Below are 7,052 nucleotides of genomic sequence, written 5' to 3'. Positions count from 1 at the left end.
TGCTAACCTCTGCGCTACTGTGGCCGGTGAATTGCTATGCTATCTCAGCTATATCAAGTTATGAACCGATTGAGGACATATTGGTTTGTTTGTTGGAGACCAAAGTCGAATTCATTGTGCAAAATTTCATTCAAATGGGGGATATGAATTGCGCCCTATAATGGCTCAAGAAATAAAACTGGGAGATCTGTTTATAAGGGAGCTACTTCAAGTTATGAACCGATTTCAACCATACTTGGAGTAGTTGTTAGAAGTTAGAACGAAATACATCGTGCAAAATTTCAGCCAAATCGGATAAAAATTGCGCCTTCTAGCGGCTCAAGAAGTCAATTTCTGATATCGGTGTATATGGGAGCTATATGAGGTTATGAACCGATTTAGACCATACCACAGCTGTTGATGGCTAAACCGAAACACATCGTGCAAAATTTCAGCCAAATCGGATAAAAATTGCGCCTCCTAGCGGCTCAAGAAGGCAAGATCCGAGATCGGTTTATATGGCAGCTATGCCAAAACATGGCCCATCCGACCTGCACTAATAACAAGTATATATGCAACAAGTAAAAGCGTGCTAAGTTCGGCCGGGCCGAATCTTACATACCCTCCACCATGGATCGCATTTGCCGAGTTCTTCTCCCGGCATCTCTTCTTAGGCAAAAAAGGATATAGGAAAAGATTTGCTCTGCTATTATTATATTATTACATGTTGGAGACCTGTGTAAAATGTCAGCCAATTCGAATAAGAATTGCGCCCTTTGGGGGCTCAAGAAGTAAAATAGAGAGATCGATTTATATGGGAGCTGTATCGGGCTATAGACCGATTCAGATCATAATAAGCACCTATGTTGATGGGCATGAGAGGATCCGTAGTACATAATTTCAGGCAAATCGGATAATAATTGCGCACTCTAGAGGCTCAAGAAGTCAAGATCCCAGATCGGTTTATATGGCAGCTATATCAGGTTATTAACCGATTTGAACCATACTTGGCACAGTTGTTGGATATCATAACAAAACACGTCGTTCAAAATTTCATTCCAATCGGATAAGAATTGCGCACTCCAGAGGCTCAAGAAGTCAAGACCCAAGATCGGTTTATATGGCAGCTATATCAAAACATGGACCGATATGGCTCATTTACAATACCAACCGACCTACACTAATAAGAAGTATTTGTGCAAAATTTCCAGCGGCTAGCTTTACTCCTTCGGAAGTTAGCGTGCTTTCGACAGACAGACGGACGGACGGACAGACGGACGGACATGGCTAGATCGACATAAAATGTCGCGACGATCAAGAATATATATACTTTATGGGGTCTCAGACGAATATTTCGAGTAGTTACAAACAGAATGACGATATTAGTATACCCCCCATCTTATGGTGGAGGGTATAAAAACGGTATGGCGAAATTAGTATAACCTCATCCTATGGGTGGAAGTATTCGTATAAAAATTTAACTATACATATTTCTTTAAATAGTTTATTATCAGAATTCAGTTGGATTTATTGTACTCATGTATATACGTTTTAAACTACAGTAAGGTTTGTGATTGTAAAGTACTCTGGAGGGTTTTTTTCAATAGGCAGTAACTAAAAGGGATTAACTGGAAGTAGGTTTGGTTAGAGCAGCAGTCTATTTGCTAAACAGACTCACTTAGACTAGACTAGCCCACTGTGATACCACAATAGCGACAGATTATGCCTTTTGGGGAATCGAATAAAAGACCCCCGCACTGGTAATCCGAGCACGCCACAAACTCGGCTACCGGCTATAGTTATCACTAAAATATCGTCGAATTTATATACAGTGCCTCAATAAAGTTCACGGACACATGTGTCTAGTAAATAAGATGACTATATTCCCGTCATTTATACAAAACAAATTTAATTTTATTTGACTTTGAACTTCAGTGGAATATAGATCCTTATATAAGAGGTCTGATCAAACAAGTAAAAATGTGCTAAGTTCGGCCGGGCCGAATATTGGGAACCCAACACCAAACAAGCTTCCAGGGGGAAAAGAAGTCAAATCGGTATATATTCTTGATCATCTGTATATATTCTTGATCATCTCGACGTTCTGAGTCGAACTTACCATGTCCGTCCGTCTGTCGAAATCACGATAGCGGTCGAACGCGCAAAGCTAATCGCTTGAAATTTTGCACACATACTTAATATTGATGTAGGTCGATGGCTAATGCAAATGGGCCATATCGGATCAGTTTTAGATATAGCATCCATATCAACCTATCTCCCAAATTTTCTTGAGCTCCTGGAAGCCACAATTTTGCATGTAGTGTTCTGTTATGACAAAACAACACAAAGCAAACTTTAATTCTATTTCATCAAAGATGGACATGACTTTGTGTTTATGTTTGACATATTCCAGTTAATGACACATATTCTAGCAAATGGGAGTGATTTTAGTAGTTTTGTTGCACAGAGCGTTCGAATCTCAAACCAGCAAAACGATTTTTAAATTTTTTATTTTGCGGACCAATCAATGTCATTCTGTTTGTAACACCTCGAAATATGCGTTTGAGACCCCATAAAGTATATATATTCTTGATCGTCATGTAATTTTAAGTCGATCTAGCCATGTCTGTCGAAAGCACGCTAACTTTCGAAGGAGTAAAGCTAGCCGCTTGAAATTTTGCACAAATACTTTTTATTAGTGTAGGTCAGTTGGGATTGTAAATGGGCCAAATTTGATATAGCTGCCATATAAACCGATCTTGGATCTTGACTTCTTGAGCCTCTGGAGGGCTCATCCGATTTGGCAGAAATTTTGTACAACAGCTTCTCTCTTGACCTTGAACATGCGTGTCTAATATGGTCTGAATAGATCAATAGCTTGATACAGCTCCCATATAAACTCATCTCGAGATTTTGCTTCTTGAGCCCGAATTTTTATCCGAATGAACTGAAATATTACACAATGACTTCTACAATGTTCAGCATTCATTTATGGTCCGAATTGGACTATGACTTGATATAGATCCAATAGAATAACAGTTCTTATTTAATATTCTTTGTTTGCCTAAAAAGAGATACCGCGCATAGAACTCGATAAATGCGATCCATGGTGGAGGGTATATAAGATTCGGCCCGGCCGAACTTAGCACGCTCTTACTTGTTTATATTAATAACGCCACAGTATTTCTCTTCTAGTGCTACTAAGTGGTGTCGCTTTGCGGCTAGCCATTCGAAATCGCCAATAAAATGGAGGTCCCTTATCATTGAGCTTAACCTTGTAACGGACAGCAGAGAACTTTGCCTGCAGTTTCTTAACGGCATTTTTATCAATACCAAGGTTATAATAATGTTTTTTTTCTATTATTACAAATAAGTGCTTATTCTTGAGCTTTATTGAATGTTGTGTGTAATGCACTACCGGTAATACAGATGGTATTCCTGTTGATAACTCGTTATATTTTAGCAGCTAGTAAATCTAAGGATAATGAGTTATCCATTATTTTTCATTCCAAAAATGATGGAATGTACTTACCAAGTTTTTGCTGGGATAATTAAAGTTGAATGATTCTTTTAATGATATGAAGCTAGTGTCCAGATCCATGGGACTTTTTGGGATCTACTACTTTCGTTCATCTGTTCATCGTATGTGTTGTTCAAATACATACAATATCTGATACAAAAGTTTTGAAGTCCCACAGGACCTTATTGGATCAACCTTATTTTAAATCTGGGAGTATTATTCCTACTCTACTATTAAAGACGCTATGGTAATTTTGATTATAGAAAAAAATGTAACACTTATATGAAAGAATTTTTTGCAAATCCTTTCAAAGTGTTGCACTTTTTACATTTTCAATCGAACATGTTCATATGCGGAACTTTTAGAGAAAAAAAAAAACATATTTTTAACAAATTAATTTTTTATTTCCCCTATTTTTTATTTATTTACTATTTTATTGTCAATAAATACATTATATAAATTATAATAACAAAGTTAATTTCAATTTCAAACAATTATTGAAAACCCCGCAAAGCAAAGCTTGTATGCAGGGATAATTAAAATTAAAAAAAAAATTAATTAATTAAAATTAAAAAGGAACGCATATTTTAAAATTAAAAGTTAAAGTATTCCATTTGTAATAAATTTTGTTTTCATTGGTAATTAAATTTGTTTTCAAATTTGTGGTCTTAAAATAAAGTGATTTTTTTTTATTTCTATTAAAACCTTTTTCTCGCAAATTTGTTTGTATTGGTAATTATCAATTGGCATAGAATTTAATGTTTTAGGTTATTGAATATTTAGAGAATTATTTGCTTATTTTGAGTTGAATATGGGAACTTTGTATTTTCCTTTAAATCGGTTTCATGTGTTGTATCGATAATTTATTTGTTCTATATAGAAGCCCTTTTGAAATTCATTTACTATTACAGATTTATATATATTTAAAATTCCATTTTTTTTTTGTAACAAATGATAATAGTTGACCTCTGTTGGTACTGGTATATTGTAATTGCTGTTCATATTACTGTTTTTAACTAATAATTTTATGATTTGAATTGTGGTTTTTTGTGTACATAGAAATATGAACACTACTCATATAAGCAAAAAAAAAAAACACTTATATCTGTATATGATTAGGTTAGGTTTAAGTGGTAGTCTGCCATCAGACTCACTTAGACGTTTTCGTCCATTGTGATACCATAGGAACAGAAGAAGGAAGATGCCTTCAAGTTCCTACCGTTGAACCATCAAGATCGCTTTGAAAAGCCCAATAACTTCCGAATGTTCAGATAGGTTCTCAAAGATAGGTTCTAAAGTGGAACTCTTTCTAACTGCTAGAGCGGCAAAAACACACAGAAGGTGTTCTATAGTCTCTACTTCTTCGATGTCCTCACAGCTTCTGCAAAAGGCGTTGCTGGCAACCTTCAGTTTGTCAGCATGTTTTCCGATTAGACAGTCACCTGTCATGACGGACACAATGACTGAGACGGATGTTCTAGCTTGACAGCAAAGCAGTAGACCTCTTCAAGTCTAGATTATACCACATAGTTTTGGAATACTCACAGCCCCCTCTATGTGACCATCCATCATTCGTTGTCCCTCGGGCCTGGTCCTGAAAATTTAGCTTACATGTCAACAAGCTAAATTGTCGCATCGGGGGCACCCGAAACGTATGACTGTTTGGTCCGATTTTTGGTTCGGCCGGGCTGTTGGGTCGTACTTTTGGAAAATGAGGTTGGATCAACAGCTACGGTGAATGGATTGCGCTATCGAGAGATGATTTTTTTGTAGTAGGATTTGGATGGTATTGATCTGGAGAACGTTTACTTTCAACAAGACGGTACTACGTGCCACAAGCCATTGCTCTTTTACGCGAAAAGTTTCGAGTCAGTGTTATCTCTGAAAGAGGTGATCACAATTGGCGAATGAGATCTTGTGTTCAACATCTTGTGAGTTCTTCCTTTGGGCCCATGTGAAAGATAAAGTGTACAGACAAAATATCTGTCATTAATAAAAAAAGCATGCATTGGGAAAAGTACAGCTAATAGACAGGGTTGTCGAGCGTGGTTAATGTCATAGCGGCGTTTTCGCAATTTATGCGATACAAATGCAACATACCAACGTATGACCCTTGAAGCCATCACACCTAATATGGTTGAAAAGCCTTCTAACCAAAAAAGAAACGCGTCCCATAGTGGTTGGTGGGTTTTCTTTTCCATTTTCAAAGAAAATCAGATTTAGATATAACTCCCACATATATGATCGTCCGGTTTCGAGAAATGATGCAATAAAGATCTCATTTGTTAATCGATTCTCTCGAAATTTGGCACGATGCATTTTCTAATGACTCTTTATATTAATGGTAAATTTCATATATTTTTAGATATAGCTGTCATATATGTATGTCGTCCGATTTTCACTTCTAGTGCCACTGCAAGCGCATGTATTGACCAATCTTGTCAAAATTTTGCACAACGCTTTCCTCGACGACTACCACAATATCTTAAAAGTTTGATCGAAATCACATATATGTGTTCGTCAGATTTTGGGTAATTTGAAATAATGTTGTCATTTGTCAACCGTTTGTCAGAATTGTAATTTTAAAATCGACACGGTAATTCTGAAATAAGATTCATCCGAATCGGATGAAAAATGCTCCTTCTATGGGCTCCATGTCGGGAGAACGGTCTATATAGCAGCTATATCCAAATATGGTCCGAACTGGACGGAATTCAACACAAAGGTGTAAAGGTCTATCAAAACTCACTGTTTCCAATTTCAATCAATTCCAAAATGCTACTTTTGTGGGCTCAATTCTCTATATCGGGAGATCGATCTATATGGCAGCTATATCCAAATATGGTCCGATCTAAACGATATTCAACAAAGAGGTTTATAGGGGTACCAGAACTCGCTGTGCCAAATTTCATCGAAATAGGATGAAAAATGTCTTATTAACGACTCATTAACTATATCGGGAGATAGGTCGATATGGTAGCTATATCCAAACATGGTCCGATCTGGACCGCATTTGTAGGGGTCTACCGGAATACACTGTGCCAAATTTCATAGAATTTGGGTAATAAATGGATCTTTCATGGCCTCAACACCGTATAACCGGAGATCGGGCGGTCGGTCTGTAGGGCAACTATATACAAATATACTCCGATCTGAACCACACTTCACGGAAATGGGTAGAGGCCTACCAGAATACACTGTGCAAATTTCATCGAAATAGGATGAAAAATGACCAATTTATTGCCTCAAGACTTTAAGTCTGGAGATCGGTCTATATAGCGGCTATATATAAATAAAATCCGATTAAAAGAGATCAGGTTTATATATTGTACAAAGAATACGAAATCATCAAAAACTGTTTGGAAAATGTTGTTATACCCATGATATCTGCAAAATTATAAATACCCAAAAAAGGTATTTATTGGGTATTTACCTTACCCTCTACCTAATGTGTAATTTATGTGCTCCTTTATATTGACTGCAATTCAACCACCGCTGCCTACTCGGTTAAATTCTTTGATTTAGTAAAACGAGTTTTCTTCATCTGTTTTAT

Source organism: Stomoxys calcitrans, chromosome 3 (genome assembly GCF_963082655.1).
Source record: "Stomoxys calcitrans chromosome 3, idStoCalc2.1, whole genome shotgun sequence".
NCBI lineage: Eukaryota > Metazoa > Arthropoda > Insecta > Diptera > Muscidae > Stomoxys > Stomoxys calcitrans.
The sequence above is the reverse complement of the archived record's forward strand: the minus strand, read 5'-3'. Positions refer to the sequence as shown.